At 38.4% G+C, this 20041-nt stretch overlaps 1 protein-coding gene and 1 long non-coding RNA gene across 5 annotated transcripts in view; one reads left to right on the plus strand and one right to left on the minus strand.

The window, feature by feature from the left end:
• The window catches only part of BANK1 (B cell scaffold protein with ankyrin repeats 1), a 136486-nt gene that overhangs the window by 76648 nt on the left and 39797 nt on the right, over positions 1 to 20041 (plus strand). The window lies entirely within an intron of this gene.
• Positions 8356 to 20041, minus strand: part of LOC125326602 — a 54403-nt gene continuing 42717 nt past the window's right edge. The window contains exons 4-5 of the long non-coding RNA XR_007203909.1: positions 9069 to 9307; positions 8356 to 8760 (exon numbers count right to left, since the gene is read on the minus strand). This is a non-coding gene — a long non-coding RNA (uncharacterized LOC125326602). The remainder of the gene's footprint in view (positions 8761 to 9068; positions 9308 to 20041) is intronic.

The following is a 20041-nucleotide window of genomic DNA, read 5'->3' on the forward strand; positions in this document are numbered from 1 at the left end:
GTGGGCTACTCAATCTAGATGATGCACTGAGGAGTGTGCAGGCAATCTTCCACTTTACAAATGTCGTGATTTTCTGGGAAATGTATGCAATGTACCCCAAATGCAAAGGAGGAGACCTCACCCCATCACCCAGTGGATACGAATCAGACAACATTTACCTAAGGCAGTAACTTAATGGCTATGTTGTGGAGGTTTTTTTTTGGTAGGAGTGTATTGCCTGAATTCATATTTGAAGGTTCAGAAGAGATAGTGTTCATTATATAAATACCCTGCATTGTTTATTCATCTTGTACTAATTCTGCTGTGCTGACCTTTCAGCTCTGAAACTGATACAGCCCCCAGGGTTAAGGCAATATACTTTCTCCAGTTTCAATTGTGTCTTACAGAAATATCTGTGCTAGAGCAGTGTTTCCCATAAAGCCTGCAAGTCGAAGGAGAGGATTGAGGTGAGATGGCTGAATTAAATTGCTGAAAGCATCACTGTCAGAGGTATTAGCAAAAGTGATTTTAATATGATGATGTAGGACTGCAGCTCAATGGCAAGGTTCACGTTTATACTACAGCACAATCATTTGAACAATTATTCAAAACTACTAAGGCACAAATGAAAGTTACTATACTACAAGGTTATATGTGATATTGGTCAGTTAGCACTAATCTGCTGTAGGGATAAGGTCTCTGACCTAAGGACCAAACTCGAGAGGTGTCCCAGTTCAAGAGGAGATCATCACCATGCAGCCATGGCTGCCTAGCAGGGAGAGCTCAAGGAAGGCTCATATGGGATAAACTGGTTGCCTTGCAGTCAAATTACATGCAATGGGAGAGGTGTGCATGAGCCTCCTTGTAACCCACAACATCCTGTGCTCCTTGATGAATGAGTCTTGGGAAAGTCACCAGCTATTCTTGTGTTACATGCATGGTCAGTGTTCCAAGCCCCCATATGTTGATGCTCACAGCGTCACTCTGCTCCTTTATGTCTTTTCAAAGAACAGATTGAAACTAGAGGAGTTGTTGGCCTGGCTACAGCTCAGGCCTTTACCAAACTGTTGCTGGCTTGGTTAAGGCTTCAAGTGCATCCATCACACAGGGTGTTATGAAACAGTGTATTTATTCCCTTTCTCCCCTCCTGAGTCCCACAGAGGATTGAGTAGCTCCGAGCTGTGGCAGAAAAAAAATCCTCTGAAGTCAGAAGATACAGAAGGCAAAAGTTGAGGCAAGAAAAAAAGCATCATAACTGCTTTGGATACTTTCAGATTTCATTCCTCTGAAGTCTGAAAATGGATGCTGGCAGGGAGTTTCTTTCCTTCACTTTTGAGTTTTGTAGGTGGAGAGGGAGCAGATGATGGACAGCAGCAGCTCAAATCTCTGTTCTATCTAAGCAGTATAGCACAGTGCTGGGCACTCATCATCAGTGTTGACGGCAGCAGCGATGGGGGTGGACAAATGATACAAGAATAACATGTACATAACCAGGAGGGTGTAGTCCAGCAAATCTGGGAGCTATTCCTGCTTTTTGAGATGCTAACTAACTCCTTACTTTTAATTGAGATTGGCTGTACATTACCTAGGGGGTTAAGCTGTTCTGTGTTCAAGCCATCCTTTTACACTACTATAGGAGAGTAATTGTCTGCATTGCACGGTATTTAATTTCCTTGCCTAATTAAACTAGAAGGAAAAGGAGTGCTGTTGTACAAAGAGTAAATTCCTCAGTGGTTTACTTCATGTTAAGTAGATTTATGTAGAAATTTATGTTTGTGGTATGAAGTGAAATGGTTCCTACCTGCCGTGCCATCTGTCTAGGTTAGCCACTCATGTCGGCAGAGATCAGCAGAAAGGTGGCAGCTAGAATTTAATTTAGCTTTTGTTCTTTTTATTACTTTTGCAGAGTACTGTCACCAGTTCAGTTACTTGATGTCATTGTTGAACATCTCAGTGGAAGGGCCAAAGCATGTTCTTTTGGGTGATGGACTTCTGATCTGCAGTTTACAGGCAGAACAGGGAGAAAAATCTGTACAGTTTCTCTCTCCCAGCTAAACAAAGAAATAAAACAGTTTCAACTGATTATTTACTGTCTCTGTGAGACATGCACTGGATGTTTTTCAGATGTAAAAAGAACAAAGTCTAACCGTGAAAATGCTTGAAGAGATTACAAGCAGTGCTATATCGGGATGCTGTAATTAATTTTTATTAATATAAGATTGTATATATAGAGCAGCTTTTCAGAATGTTATTTGCCTAGTAACTTGACTGAAAGGAAAAATGCAGTTATACAGCAGAATTGTAGGGAAAGACAAGAGGCAGCACTGAACTGAGGAAATCACCCTGTATGGACTCATGGATTCCAGAGCAGAAAAATGTTTCTAGTCTACAACAGCATGTAGGGCTCTAGAGTTCTTGTCCATGGTGAGGGATTTGCAGTAATATGTGTTAACAGTATGGTTTATTTTCTACTAATTTCATTGGGATTCTTACTGTTCAGCCTGATATGTGGCAGAAAAGGACTTTCCTGTTTTGATTTTCTTGACAGTAAATCTCTGTACTTTTCTGAAATTTCTGTACTCTAAAAGGCTTTGGGGCCTTTTTTACTTAGAGATGGTCCACACTCGCTTCTGCTTATAAATGGTAGGGAGGGTTATTAAAGAAATAATGATAAATACAAATACATGGAACTTAGCCTCTAATGGGTTTATGTTTACTAAACAAAAACAGAAAGCAACAAGTTTAATGCAGTTCATGGGTGGGGGAAGCAACTGGGAAGGAGTTTTGATACATGCAGTATTTTAAACTCATGCCAGAAGAGTGAGAGTGTGATGCATCCAAGCACAGCATTGTTGCTAATTAGACAACGATGTAAAAAGAAATCAGTGGTGTCAAAATGTGGACTGACTACCGTGCTCAGAGTGTGCTACTCCTCTAAAACCATAATTAGATGACTCAGCTACAGAGTTGTTTGGACAGATGGTCCCCATGAATTATTCCAATAACGACTTGGTAAAAACTTCATTACAAGGATTCTTCTCTGAAGAACTCCACGGGTGCCAAGTTCTGCACCCGAAAGGCACTTGTGTGCTTGTCTGCTCCCATTCATGTCTGGATGAAGGTGATTAAATTAAGACACTGATGTAGGTGCTGTTCTGAGTTTACTTGGTGTTAAAAAGCAATTGAATAAAGAGATTTGCATTACCTCCACCTAGTACATTAAGAAAAAAGAACATTGATCTGCAGTCTGTTGAAGACTAGTAGACTTAAGAGAATTTAAAACATCAGTTGATAAATTGGGTAAGAGAAGAAAATTTTAAAAATGTTTTAAAACTGTCACTTTTAGCCAAGGGAGTGAATTTGGCTTGCTAGAGTTGTCTTTTCTCTTTCAGAATAACCCAAAACTAATCTCTGCTTCACAAAATGATTATATGATGATTGCAGAATTTTATTACATCTGGAAAACCTTTTATCAGTTATACTAGTGTGCTTTAACATATTGAAAGTAATGTTCTTCAAGTCAGAAGGGCATGGGTCAGATTTCAGGGTGATACATTTCACTTAGATACCATTAGGATTTAAATAACAGGCTTGACTTTAATCTTCTCTTCCATGTATTTGGAGGGCTTGTGAGCATTGATTTTTATGCACAAACACAGAACAATAAGCTGGCTGCCAGAAAATGATTGTACCTCCAGTTCTTGTTCACTGACCGCTGAACTCTCAGTGTATCTTAGTTCTATGTACAGGTTAGGGCTTGCTTACATTAATTTAATTTTTTCAGTTTCCCATTCTGTCTTTAGTCTTATTGTTTACATCAGCTGAACTGGCAAACTGCTAACAGGGAAATATGAAGTAGAGAGTAAACAACTCCAGCAATCCCAGTGGATCCCAAGTACTGGCACTTCACTGTTTTCTCAAAGGTAACATATGAAAAGAAGAAAAAGTTAAAAGAATAGCAAGTTTTGATCACTGGTTTGTAGAAAAATACATTCATAACAACAGCTTAGTTTGCAGAAGAGTATAGATTTGGCTTTTCAGCTTGGACCTTTGCTCCCCTCCATCCTGTTTCTTTGTCTTGGATGATAATTACTTATATACTAGGTCAGAAAAAGGTATTGTAAAAAGACAGAAAAAAAGTATGAATATGCATAATATAAATTCGCCATCTGTCATTTGTTCTTTTTTATATTTCTTCTGTGAGCTTTATTCAAAAATAAAAAATGGAGAGCTTCTAGTCGTGATTAAACAGATTAACCATAGAATTTAACTTTAGAATTTAACCATTCACAGAACACATAGTCTTTTCTTATAATCTGTGTCAAGGGCTGATTCAAGAACATTGTAGAGATCACACATCCATTTGGCTGGATTTCCTAATGTGTATAGATAATTCTTTTGGCCTGTATGCATTAGGTAGCAGTGAGTGATCAGTGAATGCAAGGAGAACACTTCCTGCTAGTTTTATATTTTGAATATTGTGTTGTGACTTTTATTTGTCTTCGTAGTCTTTTGAAAGCTCTGCTTGCTGAGTGTTGATGTGGCAGGTGAACATATTTGACAAGCACTGACTGTTCTACACCTCTGTGATAGGACTAGGGGTGATAAATTTGAGGTATCTGTCCATTGATAGATGAACTGCATTATTTAGGTTTCTGCCTTTGCATGTTATTAATGAGTGATAGATCTTCTAAGTTTAAACTCTGTAGAATTTAGTGGAAGGATGTGTGGAAAACAACCTGTTGTGAAACCCCTTTGTATGTTATTAACACAATCCTGTATTTGCTCTACTCAGTGTGAAATAGTAGTATCTTTACTGATGTTAGTTTAATTGAATTGTTACAAACCCTTGGGTTACCAAAACATTTTAGGTGGGACTTATTTGAGAGGTGTAACCAAGATTTAGGTATTCAACATCGTTCTCCATAAGCACCAAATAGTTGCTTAGTTTTCAGTGGAGCTAGTTTCCTCTGTCAGGTGCTTGCAGATTGCAGCTTTGTGACTTAATTGGAATCTGAAAGGCAGAAGAATAAAGTCTTGAGAGGTTCAGACAAATATCTAAATGACATTTTCCAAAGATAATATGTACTGAAAAAAAATAGCAAGTATTTATAGGTGGATTTTCTCAGAATCATTTCTTGTTATTATCGTGTAGAAAGGCAAATGCTTCACTGGTGTTAGATAATCTAAAAAAAAAAAAACTTTTAAAAAAATTACATCTTACATGTTTTACAGTTACTTGACAAGCAGTTCTATTGTACAATACTTAGAAGAAAAGCAAGTCCATTTTGGATTGACACCAGAAAAACAGGCTAAAAAATAAAAATCATCTTTAGATCTTTTGCAAAGAAGGCATACATTAGAGAAACAATGCTGACCTAACCAAAAATTATAATTGCATCTACCTTTTTAATACACATGAACTGTCAGTGTTGTGAATTAAGTTGTTCATGGCGTGCAGAGTGATAGTTTTCCACATCAAAGTAAATCCTAAAAGCCAGGTCTGAAGAAGTTGTCACTGCTTTGACAAGCCTCTTTGTGCCTGGCTGCATGGAGGAGCAATGCAGCACACCTAACCAGTTGTGACAGAGGAAAGCTAATGTGGCATGCCTTGTTTGCCTTGATGGTGTGAGAAGTGTTTTCTCCTTTTATAAAATGCAGAGCTGAAGAAACAGGAAAATGTCCTACCACTATTAGCGCTTTTACATGCAGAGAACTTTTACTTACATCACACATTGTTATTGCTTAATGCCACCACATTTAAGACATCAGTTTAGAAAAAGAAATTTGAACAGCTGAGCTATACAATAGCTCGGGTATTTGCAAAGGTAGCATAGCAAGAACATAGTGTAAGAAATTGGTTTTAGTCATGTTATTGTAATGTACTACCAGTGAATAGGTATTTCTGGAATCTTATTGTATTCAGCTGAAAATACGTAATGGATGGTAGCCACTTTTATTGTTGTATTATGTGTATTTCCAAAGTTTCTTCAGGATGTCAGTACAAAAGCTTTTTTCTGATCATTTGCAATAGTTTACATAGATGTTTTGGTAATCCTGAGAAAATGTATGAGCATAATCTTTTCCATGCAAGTTTCACCATAGCTGTAAAAGCAAACCTGGTCTTAGGTTTAGCAGTCCATTTCCAGCTGACTATGATGAAAGGTTTAGCATTTGGTGGAAAGGAATTTGACTACCATTACCTTGTAAAGATGTTTGCTTTCTGCGGACTTTGTAGGAAGCAATGACAAGTGTGGAGCAGAGACCTTTGGGATTGTGCTCCAGGGAGGAATGCCAATGTGAGGTCATACCCTGTTACTCAACACACAAGTGAATGAGGAAAAAGCTTTGTTTGGAGTTTGACTGTACCAGACAGCAGAAAGTTCACTCCTCATTCCAGCTGTCTCTGTTTCCTGTTATTTGAGGCCAGTTCTGGGGCAGGTTATGTATTGGTGTGATTAACCTTACCTTCAGGAGTAGAGACCACAACTAAATCCACTTCCATTTAGTATGAGTCAGGTAGTCATGTACAATAAACAGATCACACACCTTACCTGAGACCAAGATGCACACATACAAAAAAGGGCAGTTCTTACTGCTTCCCTCACCCCCTGGTCGATATAATCTCACTAAGGAAAGCTAAAACCAAATGTATTTACTGTACAATGTAACAGAGAAAATAGAATATAAAATACATTAATATGAACTATACTGAAATATCACCTTTTTCTAAGGAGTCTTTTTTTCACTCTTTTGTGACCTATGGGAAAAGTACATTCTAGTTTATGTTCATTGCTACTGTTATTTCCTTAGAAATGATAAGACAGTTGTTTGTTTATTTGTATGTGGTTCCTTATCTAACTTTATTTCAAATGGAGTCCTTCAATCTTTAGGTATTTCTTAAAATGTGAAATAAGTCTATACAGTGTCTCCCCAGGATAACTCCAGCAGTACGAACCTTGAAAGTTTTCAGTGGAGCAAAATTTAGGTTCAAATGTTGAGCCTCTTCAGTGGTAATTCAAAATAGTATTTTGAGCTGTTTATTCGGTCTGAGTTGATCAAAACCAAATGCAATAGAAGGATGGTGTGACTAGAACTGATTTTGCACTTAGCATGTATGTGTGAAATAAGTATCTTAGCTGGGGGATCAAACTCAAGCTCTGAAGTGAGCAGCGTTCCGTGTAAATGGGTGATGAAAATGTAGAATTCACAAACACAGAAAACACACAGGTGCAGCTTATCTCCTCTTCTACTTCCTTACCCTCTGAATGTTAGACCAACTCAAGACTGCTTATCTCACACCTGTTTTCCACTAAGTTCCTGTTCATATTTACAGCAATACTTATTTAGCCCAGTAATTTTCACAAAAGTTTGTTTCACTGGATCCAATGCTTTCAGCAAAGTGGCTCAAAGTACGTGCAGCTTCAAAATCTAAGTCTTAAATTACCGTGATTAAAGGCTGAGTTGATGTCAGAACAGCTTTGCAATTTTGCTGCTTCTGAAGTGATCTCCCATGTGACTAAAAGAAAAACTAGAGAAGAGTCAAATATTGACATTTCCAGGCCAAAGATTAACTCAGATGGCCAGATCTGTCAGGTCTTGTGATCACGGTGACTGCGTATGTTGTCAGCCTGAAATGGTATTTCTATCCTTAGATTCTTAAGCCTATCAGAAAATTGTGAAAGAACTGGAAAGCTTTGAATAGTCCACTCCCAATTCTTACCCAGTTACTTTATAGATTTGCTATCTTGGGAAATAGTGCAGTGGGAAAGGTTATAAGAGACCATAATGTAATCATTTGGAACTAACATTCAGAATCACCACCACTTTCATGCCACGCAATTAAGGGATTTTTTTTTTTTTTTTTTTTTTTTTTTTTTTTTTTTTTTTTTGTTACACCCTTCTCCTGAAAACACACTCCAGTCTAATTATTGGAAAGCCATACATTCATTTCTTCAGTTGCAAGGACAAAAGTGGTTGTCAGAGATTAAAACTAACAGCAACATGTCTGTTTTGAGTGTGGCCTGGCTCTGAAAGCCCATTTACTCATTTCACTCCTCACAATACTTGCTCTGGCCTCTCTTATGATGATTTCTGAATTCATTGTGTATCCCAGTGCTTCACTTCGTTGAAGGATGAGAAAGACCTGAGCTTCTGATTTTCTGGATTCAGGGAGCTCCTAGCTGTAAAATCCATTTGCTGATTGTTCTATCCTCCAGGGCCAAACTGTACTAAATGTATTCTCACTGAGTGTCATTTCACAACAAAATGCTAAACTAATGCAGTGCTTTATTCTAGTGGACTGATACTTAATATTGTTTTGTGTACTTCAGCAGAAGAATGAGGTGGAGGCATACTAGCACCGAAACACAGCTGCATTGCTCACAGTGGTTTTTAATAATGGAGCTCACTCCCATTGTCTCAGGGTCACAGCAGGTCTCACTGTGGCAGGTATTTGCTTGGGCTGCTGTCACAAAGTCTGGACAGTGCAATGAGAAAATGAAAACAGGATTGCCAGCTTCCACTGTGCTCATTTGCAATCTTTTAACTGTCAGGCATGTTTTAATGTTTCACTCTCAAATCCTGGATTTGATGCTGGAAATGGTTGGGCATGTTAATGTTTCATGGCTTTCTATGTTATCTGGAACAAAAGAAATTGTGTACCTTTAAATGAAGTTATGGTACCTTGCTTAATGGCAGCTCCAAAAGTGTTTGTTCCTGCAAAATGAGGAGTCCTGATTCAGCAGAGGGTCTCTGTCCCAGATTCATTGCAGTTCACCGCTGAAATGGAAAGCAAAGCATGCAAAATTCATAGGCTCCTGTCTAGCTGCATGCAGTGGGGTTGCAAAAGCATCTATGATTCTAAAAATTGTAAGTGTTTTTGATGGGACTTGAATATTTAAGTTCTTTGAATGAGAGTGGTTTTTAAAAACTTTCCCTGATTTCATCCCTATAGCTGAGCTGTAACCTTTGTATTCTTTTTAACTGATAGGCTGCAAATAAAAGTGAAATCAGAATTAATTAGATGTTTTACCTTAAGAGGAACTCCCAACCTTTCAGAGTGGAATTTAGAAGAGAAGTCCACTGACCCTTACACACAATGATGGCAATTGTGATGGCGATATTCCTGGTTTATTTCATTCAAATTTGTGGGGAAAATCGGGTCTAGAGAGTTTGCTGCATTTTCTGGACATTCAAAGGTGAAGAAGCAGACACTGATCCTGCTTGACAGCTCAGTGATGTGAATTGTTAAGGACTGGTGTTGACTTCATTTTGGCTTTTTGGTCTGCAGTGAAATTGCTCCTCTGTAAATCAGCTGAGAGTTAGGCTGAAACAACATAGGCACGTTCAAGCCACAAGTTTTACTTGACAATAAAAGCAAGTGCAAACTTAACACATTATTTGTAGACAAACATTGAAATTGTAATTTGCCCTATTCACTACTACCATGGAAATACTAAGACATAGATTCCAAGTATGAGCTAAGAGGGCAAAGCAACCAAAATAATTCTGTGTTTTGTTTTTATTACCCTACATCACCCTATTGAAATAAAAAGTAGAATTTTCTGAGGAGTGTGTGGCATAATATGATAGATTTGCTGCTGTTTATGATGAGAAAGTTTTCAGTTAGGTGAATTTTAGTGACGAAAGACCGTCATGCTGCCAAAAGTTATTCCATGATTTTATGACTTAGAAAAAGTTGCTTTATAATCTAGGTCCTGGGAAAATAATTTATTACATCTTTTGAGCAGGAATTTTTAATGTGGATAGAACTGAAGAATGTTGTTTGCATTTTTGTATTTTATGATTCAGAAACAGCCAGAAGGATTTTTATGACTTTTTTTTGAAGTTCACATGAATAAAATACAGTTTTGTCAAGTACTTGACAATTCTGTCAAGAAGCGATTTTAGCATACAGTAGTATTGTTATGGATCTTTTTATTGCTTGGTGCAATTTACTTAGGGAAGTCACATCTCTCAGGGCAGGATATTTGTGTCAGCTAAAGAGTTTATAGTTTATTTTGGAAAAGGAGATACTATTACATGAGCACTGAGCCAGATCTTTTAATTAATTTTTAATCACAGTAAAAACAGTGAGTATAGGTAAAATTATTGAGGCAATACTGATGCAGTTTTGTCAGAATATGTGCTTTTGGAAGACCTTGCTTTACATAAATAGTGTTTTTCAGCAGTGCATCTGTAGGTGGGGAATGGAGGCATGTTGAGGGGCAGGGAGTGGGCAGGTAGCCATCCCTCCATCTGCACCTCTCTGGTGCAGGAGCTAGGGAGCACTGGGTGAAACCAGCAAGAGCTGAGTTAAAAACATTGTTTTTCACAGAGCAGGTATTGTAATTCTGAAAATTATTCCCACAGGGTGTTGTGAATGCTCGGAGTTTAAAGTGTGTCCCTTAGGTCAGTGGGAGGTTGGGTTAGTACTTGGAAGAGAAAGTCATGGTGGGCTAATAAGTAGAGGGAAACAGGAAATCTCTTGAGCTAAAAATAGTTGACTTAGAGAGTCAGAGGTGCTTATGTCCACTGTTGGACCTGGGTTGAACAAATCTGTTCCTTTTGGTTTTCTAAAGGAATTAAATGTTCTAAGACTGTTTGTTTGCCCTGGAATGCCAGATGAGTTGATGAGTAGTAATTGTGTGAAGGTGAATAGTACATGGGGGTCTAATAGGGCAGTGCATGGGGGCCACATCAGGCTTCCAAATAAAGGACGTGCAACTGGAGCTTATATCAAAACCTTTCTGATGCTGGCCCTTGACTGACTTGTTGGATGGAAAAGGAAAGTGGGTTCAGACTCGTTAATATTCTTTGTTTCCAGTGCTCTAAAAGCAGAATTTTCTTGTATGGTTTTACCTTCATAATGGTGATAAATTGATCCTCAAACTAAAAAGAAGCAAAAGCACTTAACAGCATTTAAATTTCAAAAAGCAGAGCAGAATTATGCCTCTTGTTGTAAGATACCAGTTCAGTATTTACAGTGATATTCTTTGACAGTCATCCAGAAACAAGTGCTAGCTGTGGATTTTCATAAAGTACTGTGTCTTTAACCACAGGTCTCCTGTGGTTAAAGTTTCTTCCTGCTTTATTCAGGTGACTATGTAAATTCTCTAGCTGGGCCAGTTTGCTGTGTAGTTTAAGATCTGGGGCTTTTCTGATTTCCATATGTACAAGAACAAGAAGTGAAAGATAACTTTATAAACAGCCATTTTTTTGATCAATAAATTTTGGTGCAACGTTACACTTGCAACATAATCTTTTGAAATACGTAGTTTATTATCTATTACCATTGTTGTGATTTTAACTTTGCCATTATTTCTTCTTGTCTGCTGTTTTTATGAAACTGTCAGATCCCCAGATTAGAAAAACCTATTGGCTAGAATCGTCCTATTAATCATATTTTGCTACTTGTTTCATTGTGTCTGTTAATTTAGCATGGAATTTATTATTACAGATCAGAAAACTTAATTGAGCTCACATCTTGTACTATATGTCTTTCTTGTTAAGACTATATTAAAAATAATTCCCTCCTGAAGAAAATATGTCCACAAAATTATAAACATGAAAGCAATTAAAAGAGTTGTAAAAGTACTCATTATCAGTAGATGACACAAGCTCTATGGCGCAGCATTACTTGTACAGAATTCCATTTTGAGTGTCATTGTGTCAAGGCAGAGATTTGCATTTTAATGGAGAAAGCATGAAATGAAGGTCCTGTACCTGCTGGGTTGTTATTTAACAAAGGGGCTTTGTTCAGAGCCCAGAGTGTTTTGCTTTAAAGAGCTGGTGGCAAAGAAGTGCAGGACAGGTCTATGCTTTGTTGCTGCAAAGCAGGACATGAGGGTGTATTTGTGCTTCACACGTACATGCACCTCTTAAGATTTACACGTTTCTTCAACTGTTTGCTTTAGCAAAGCTGAATTGGACTGTGGTGTGTTGAACAGAAATTGCTTCAATCCATGAGAGAAGCAGAAAATGCAGGTTCCCTTGCACATCGAAGTAGGCATAGAGGTAGCCAGAGTATTCTGCAGAAAGTCGCCCTGGGAGCTACAATTTCATCTCTCTTAACCTCAAAACGGGAGAGTGGCTTTTAGTTCCCACTTCTTCCTTTAACAGTCCCCAAATTGTTCCGTGTAAGAGTCAGTGTTTCATGTCTACCTACCCTTTCCTGGGTTTTACTACTCTTTAGGTTTGGAGACGGGGGGGGGGGGGGGGGGGGGGGGGGGGGTGGTTCACTACTCTGAAGTGTTTTTAGGGAAATGAGGCAGCTTCATTTGGGGGAATTGAGGCAAACCTCATGCTCTATTTGCAGGTTTTGGGAATGCTGTGTTAATCTCTTATGTCCAGTCACCAGCCAGACAGGGAGAGCACGTTGGCTGTGTTTTGAACTGAGATGCATAAGCATTCAGTGAGCTGATTTAGATGTTTCTGAGCAGGAGCGACACTCCCATGCCTGTCTGTGGCTACTTCACACTGATTGTGAAGTTCTAAGTGGCCTTGATTGTAGACAAGGCAAGAGCTTAGTAGAGACTGCTTTACATCAGATAATATTTGCAGTTTCTTTGAATATTGAGAAAAAGAGACAGTAGCTTCTCTCTTGCTTTAACTAGGGTGCCACTTTTCCTCCCAGTACACTGAATTGATATTTCGGTAAGAGGGGACTCTGAGTGTGTGATATAGCTCAATATGTAGGCTGAATGCAAAGATAATCTGAGATCAGAAGATAATGTAAACAGAGCTTTGAAGCGACTTCAATTGATCAAAACCTCTGAAACTAAACACAAGGCGTGTTTGACTGCAGCTCTGAGACTAGTTGCTCCCAAGAAGACACACACACCAATCTTTCATGGAGTCGTTGCATTTATTTCTCCTTGTTTTCCCTTAAGATAGAGTAATTTGGGATAAAAGTGCATTTTTCACAGGGAACAAAAAATTTTACTGGCAATGTGAATGTTATTCCACTGTGTCAGAATTAGCAGCCTGTGCATCAAGGAATTAATGTAACCGGTCATGAAAACAGTGATATGTTGGGACAGTGGGTTATGCAACCGCTTGTAGAAATTGTGTTATATATCTCAGTTTAAAATCAGCTAAAATAACACTCTGAACAATATCAGTAGCCATGAATATAGTCCAATAAATCCCTGAATAGTAATTGGACTTCTGTTCAAGAGGTACAGGAGTAAATAAGTGCATTGGTATTCTCAGTTTAATAAAAGTGTCAGACTCTCATAAGGCGGCTCCTCAGATGACATCAATTGATTTCAGGATTCCAAATCGCTATCTGAGGATAGCCCCCACAGAATATAATACAGTCAAGGGTTGTGTGCACAGTCACAAGCATTCAACATCTTTAAGCCATAATTGTTGCTTAGAGAGAGTGTTCTATTTTAGGTTTATATAGTATCACTCCTTACTGTGTTAACTTCCAGCTTTCAGCATAAGAATTGATAGCAATAGTAAGGTCCCTTGTGGAATTTTTATCTCTTCTCAGTGAAAATCCTGATGGCTTTTTTTTATTATTATTCCTTTTTTTAAAAATGCTTTATTGCAATTTCATTATTGTTTCTCTGTGCTAACTGAGGTGGGATTTTGAGAGGTGGAAGCACAGGTACAACAGAGACATAATGCAATGTGTTGAATGCCCCAATATAAATACAGAAATTCATTTGTTTTCAGAAGGAGAGCAAACTTTGAACTCAGTAAAAGCTCATAAATCACACACACTTTGCTGCTCCCTACTATCCTTTTTAATGTCATCACATTGTTGGTAATCTTGAAGAATCCTAACACCAGTAACAGGGAAAAATTCCTAGCCTTGACCTGAATTCCCACCTGGCATACAGTTCCTGCTGATGGTGGTGTGCTTGCATGCACACGGTGCCTCATGGCCCTTCACTTCTAGGTAATAAATGGTTTTCCAATCAACCTGCAGACCTTATTCCCTTCTACCGCTGTGGAGACATTAGTGACAAACACATGGCTTCCAGAATAAGAGTCTCATGTGAGACAGCATCTGAAAAATACATCGAGGCTGTATTTAAATTACAGGGCAGGTACCCTGAAGGGTGTGTCTCAGTCTGTGTTCCCAGGCAGGGTCTCTGGAAATCCTCTTGGTGGGAAATGTGGATGTCTATGTGGCAAAGGAGCAAATGTGCTTGCTGGTCGGTCCCCTCTATGGTCACTGGAAGTAGTCTAGACAGATGACAAAAACTGCTTTCCAGACAAAAATGGCCTCTGGAACAACAATCTTGAAACAATTTCATGTGCAAGTTCATTCTGTGTCCTTCCATCTTTTTTAGCTATTATAAATTGCTTTTGTGTATCTCTGTCATCTAGATTATTTTTAACACTGATGAGACCAGAGTTTTCATGCCTTTATTCACTGTCAGTAGTCTTTTATCCTGCAAACACTTGCATTGTAAAATACAAGACTATAATACTATCTGTTGTAAATGAGGCTGTTGGAAATAGTTTTTACAGTAAAGACTCATTTTTGAATCTTGCACTTATATCATGGCTCAGCTTATCGCTAAATTAATTTTCTATTCCTTTTAAATTGTCTTTTTTTTTTAAGGGCCTGACAATATTTTCTCCTAAATTGTCTTCTAAATTCATCTCCTGATGCTGTAGGAGTGACATCAAATTCCTGCTTGAAGACAGTTGAAAAACCCCTATTAGCTTATTTGGTAGACAGGGAAGAAGCAAGATTTTTGCCACATATCTTTAACAAGGAGCTTTCTGTCTTTGTTTTGTAAGTTATTCCATGTGCTTAGTTGGAAAAAAGAAGGTAGTGATTTCCATGTGGTTAGTTGGAAAAAAGAAGGTACTGGCTTTGTGAGGAATGCTTGTGTTGGGTGGTGTATCTGCAAGGTAAACTGGCGGCCAGTGTTCTTGCCATCCCAAACAAGACAAAAATGTGAGGAATCAAAACAGTTGTAAAACTTCAAATCAGTTGTAGAATTCATGGCTGGGCATAGGGAGGAGTTTGAAAAATGTTTTTTGTCACAGTCTGGAACCACTCACAACCTCTCTAAGAACACAGAGTGAGATCCAAGTCTGGTGCTCATCAAATCTCCTGTTGTAGACAGTTTTTGCCTGCAGGAATCAAGGAAGAGAAAAATTTTCTCATTTTCTCTTAACTTCTCAATATGCCACTTGTGGATGCTCAGGGACTCTAGAATAATTCAGGTGAGACACGAGGAATTAATGGGGCTTAAATCTAATAACTGGGAAATAAGTATCAGGCTGTAACTGCAGATTTTGAGGAAAAAAGATGTAAGATCTGGGAAACCTTAAAGATGCTGCATAAGGTCAAAATGTAATGTATTTGAGTTCTGATGGAAGCATCAGAACAAATCCATACATACAAGTCCACCCATTTGCTACAGCAAAATACAGCTGGCCTGAGTAGCTTCATGTAAAACAAAAACACCTGCTCTGAACATGGTCTCCAGGTTTGTTTCATGCTATTAAAATGAGAGGGAGAGGGTGGGCTTTAGGTCCAATTGTTGTGCAGCATGGGACTTCTCTTCAGTGCTTGGTACAGAGTCTACAACAAGCCTGTGAACATGGAGCTTGGTCTCTTTCTTGGCAGTCTTTTGTTCCTGTATTGTTACAAAATCTACCAGGGAGAAGAGGGAGAGTATCTGCAATGCCAGAGAGCAAAGATAACAGGTCTTTTTAACTACAGTGAACATGTATTTGGAAAGATATTTTACAAAAAGTTGGCTGTTGCCCCAGACAGATCATTTTTTGAGTCTGAAACACAGAGGAGCAGTAACTTAGCAACAGATCATCTGGTGGTACTTGGCTGACCTAAGGAAGCTGATGGAAGAGTCCCCAGGTGAAGAGGAGGGGGTTATTAAAAAAAAAGTGCTTTAAGTAGCAAGGTTTGGAGAGGAGAAAAAAAAGGGAACAAATTACCTTAAAAGGGGGAAATTGGTGCCCTTTTCTAAAGAAAAGCTGTGTGTTGAACCTCTGACCTAGCCCCAAGGAATGCTAAAATATGGCAAGGAATTTGAAGTGCAGTAGAGTATGCCAGCATCTGTTGTTTCACAGATATTTGTATTTTTTTATGTGACTTCATTAGGTAAAGAGTCTAGACTCCTTGAAAGTTCGAGAGACTGTATGAACTCTAAATTGTCCCCTAATGCACTAGGTTGGAGCTTGTGACAAATGAATGCCTAAAGAATTACGGGGTCTCAGGAGCCAGCCCTGCTCCTACAGCCCTCACACTGCAGTCCTTGGAAAGGTGTAATAACTAGTCTCTACCGAGCAAAAGCACTAGAGAAAGAAACTGGAGGATTTGCAGGGATCTAAAAAATTCAAACAGCCTAAACATTGAGGGACACCAAAGAAAAGATGTGGCTGTCTGGTGTAGGATATAATTGAGACCATATAGCACCTTGTATAAACAACTAAGAACTCTAGTTTTCAGAAAAGGAGCAAAATTTCATTCTTCTTTTGTTTATTAAGTTGTGGGTTTTTTAGTACCACACATTTCAGCTTCAGCTTTTTTTTAAAAATCATCTTAGAATATGAGAGGAGTAGAAAAAAGCTGTTTTCTCTCTATATTTGCCAGAACCATTTTTTTATATATAAAAATGCAGGAAGATGGTGTCTATATTGTGAGTCTGAGTAGAAGACAGCATGCTTTTCTTCACCACTGAAGCAATTTTCCAGTGCTAATTCTTGGTTTCGGAAGAGGAAGTTAAAGTGGTGATGTTTGTGGTTGGGAGGAGATAAAAATGGCATCAGTTCTCTGTGCAAAACTTGTTTGCTTCAGTGGGTGTTGGGGCATGACTTGTATACTTCTCTGTATTTGTAGGAAGTTGCCTCCCTGTGTTTATACCACTGCTGGTTTTGTTGGTCACGGAAGGTCTGCTGCTACCTTTTATTTTGTGTGCGCTGTATTTTCTTCTGCATCAAACTTAGTCAGTACATCAGGATGGCTCCCACAAGTTCTTCTCATTTCTGGCATTTCCAGCTCTTTCCCAAGGGTCACTGCAGCTATCTCCAGATACTCTCAATGCCTTTTTTCTTTTTGAACCCCACAGAAGAAACAAAAAAAGCTTTTCTTCAGCTTGGTCTGCTAAGTGTAAAGGACTGGAGATGGCTGTGCTGCTCCACCAATGTTTAAGGAATTGCTACATTTTCGAAGCACTGCTTGGAACATAGCAACTGTTTACCTTCAGCCACAGGTGCCACAAGTGGTGTCATAAATATCCCGTGTGTGTACAAACAAAGCTCTCTCTTTTCATATGAAGAACATGAACTATCTAACTTGAGTTTAGTTTGGCAAGTATCTAACTTGCCAAATTTGAGGTTTGAGGGTTATCTTCTCTTAGACTGCCTGAAGAGAAGGCATAATATTCTGATTATGTTGAAAAGCAACATAGCTTTATTTGAATGTTATTTTTCCTTGCTTTATAAATTGCTTTCTCTTTCTTAATGGTTCTCCTTTTTGTCTCTCTCTGTTTCACTTTCTCTGGTTGTGGTGGCTAGCTATATTTTTCTGGTAAATCTCTGGTTTGGGAAACTTTTTTCTCTTCTTTTTCTTTTCTTGTTTTCCTTTTTCCTTTTTTTCCCTTTTCCTGTTTTTCCTTCTTTCCTTTTTCCTTTTTTTTCTTTTTTGAAAATGCCTGTTGTGTATTGACTTCTGTGTTTAAAATATTGCAACAGTTGATAACAGTGACACCTTTACTACTGAATATAAAAGAGAATTAGGCTTATTGATATATTTTTACGTAGTAATTCAGTGGAATTCTGTTCATATACACCCTACAAGAGACTTGTCTGTGACTTGGGTATTCAAGATGTGTTGATGCAGATGAACTTTTGTAATTACAGTGCATTAATACATTCTATATGTTATTTCGGAGTATGCACAGGATTTTGTGATAGCTATATTCACATGGATTAATTTGACAGAAAACTACAGTGAAAAGCACAATGCCTTTCAAAGACTGGCACCCTTGCTAGGTGCTTTGTGAAACAAAAGGTATACATGAAGAATTTCTCTGGCCACTTTTTCTGTTCTGGTTATATAGGACATTGCCTTAAAATCTGCTGGGCTGGTAAAGGATATTCTGGTACATGGATTACATAAGAGACCTTCAAGGCATTAAGCATGAGACAAGAGATAGGTCATTCCCTAAAATTTCTTTCTGTTGCTCTTAATAGGTTTCTCCTAGTTATTTGCCTCCATTTTAACTCAATGGGTGCATAATTTGGGTGTGAGTTTTGGGATACACAATCCTGCACTGAGAACTGTGAGGGCAAGTTATTTGTTTAAGGTTCTCAAGCTGTTTGGAGGCCAAAGAGCCACTCCCCAAGCCCTATTTGTGACAATGCTTTGGAGTTCTGCAGAACTCTAGTTTACATGGGCTTCTACTTCCTTTTTCTTACATTACCAAAAGCAATTCGGATGTTGCATATTTTTTCTAAACTGGGGATTTGCATCTTGAACCTTGAGAGTGTTTTATTATATAAGGCAATCAAAAGTTAAACTGGTGAAGAAGGAAAATCTGAATGTCCTAACTGGTTAAACAGCTGAATATGTAGAGCAAAATTAAGTGAAATATAAAAATGTAAGTAAAAGCTGTCCCTAAAGCTTCTAAATTGTGTACTTCACTGAATCAGGCTGAAGAGTCATAGTTGCTATTTCAGTATGAGGACATGGGTTATGATGAAGAATGCCATCATATTTCCTTAAATAATCTCTTCAGGTAACATTTCTGTCTAAAATGAGTCTTTTGTGTTAACTTTGGCAATTTCCTTGGTATACTACAATGTAAAAGTAGTATTAAGTACTAAAACTTCCTCTCCCTAGAAACATCAATGCCTTGTCATAGAAACAAGGTTGTCATTCACCTATTTTTTAATTGAGTCAATAAATAACCATCCTGAGTTTCTACAATGGAGGACTGCTGAAGTGTAAGAACCTCGGTTCAGTCTCTTATGTTGAATCATTTGTTGTTAGACACTGAGTTTGGTAGCATGTGTTCATCTGTTCTCTCATCCTTCTCTTAAACATTTTATTGCCTCCTCTGTTCACTCACATCACAGACAAACATAGGTCACCGAGGACTCCATTGTTTCCAGAACTGTGCAGCTTGAACTGCACAGGAGAGAGGTATTGTTTTATTATTTTTTTCCTACTTTACCTCCTCTTATGGGAAGGAAAAATGATGTGAGGTGTGTGTCCCTTGGGCTATAGAGTCCCATTCTCTGATATGCCTTTTGGCAGCATGCTGGCAGGTTATGAGTCATGTACAGAGCTTGGGAAGAACATCCCAAGCAAGAAAATCTGCTTGTATGTCAGTTCTTTTCTCCTTTCTTCCAGATGTGCCAAATCACTGTCATCGTTAGTGAAATGGTTTTTATTGAAGTGTCAAAATTTAACTTATTCTTTTGGTATTTCCATTGCATCAGTCATACAAAGCACTTGTATGACTGCAGAACCTGCTGTGCTGAAGGGAAGACATCCCATTTGAATTGATAGTGAAGAAATGACTCAATCAGCTGGAGTGTGCTCGGTACTCGTGAGCTTGTTTTCCTTTATTAACCTAAGCTCTCCTAAAGTGCAAGAAACACAATTGTAATAGTCTGCAACCATTTTGAACAAAGAAGCATGAAAAAATTGCCCATGGAATGCTGAACTGCAGCCATGACCAAGGGTCAAACCACATATCTTCTGTGTTGATGATGTCTCTTCCTGGCTGGGGTTTGCTGCTTGCTCGTTCAGCATGAGTTAGCCAGAGCCTGGTGCTCCACACTGTAGCAAGTCAATGAATTCATGACTCAGGCCCCAAGGTCCTTGTTGATCTGTCAATCTGTATCTCTCTTCTGTCAGTCTGTCCTGACTACCTTGCTGCTGAAGTAGAGACGGCCTTGAAATTGCAAGTTGCATATTAATCTGTGATGTGACTTCCTATTTTTCAGGAATGTTTAGGTGTTTTTAACCAGTTTGTTAAAACTAGATATTTGGTCTTTTGTATCTCTCTTGCCCCTTAGGTCTCAAAACAAAGCAAAAAAAATTACTTTTTTTTTT

The sequence above is a fragment of the Corvus hawaiiensis genome, chromosome 5, assembly GCF_020740725.1.
Source record: "Corvus hawaiiensis isolate bCorHaw1 chromosome 5, bCorHaw1.pri.cur, whole genome shotgun sequence".
NCBI classification, from domain to species: Eukaryota; Metazoa; Chordata; class Aves; order Passeriformes; family Corvidae; genus Corvus; species Corvus hawaiiensis.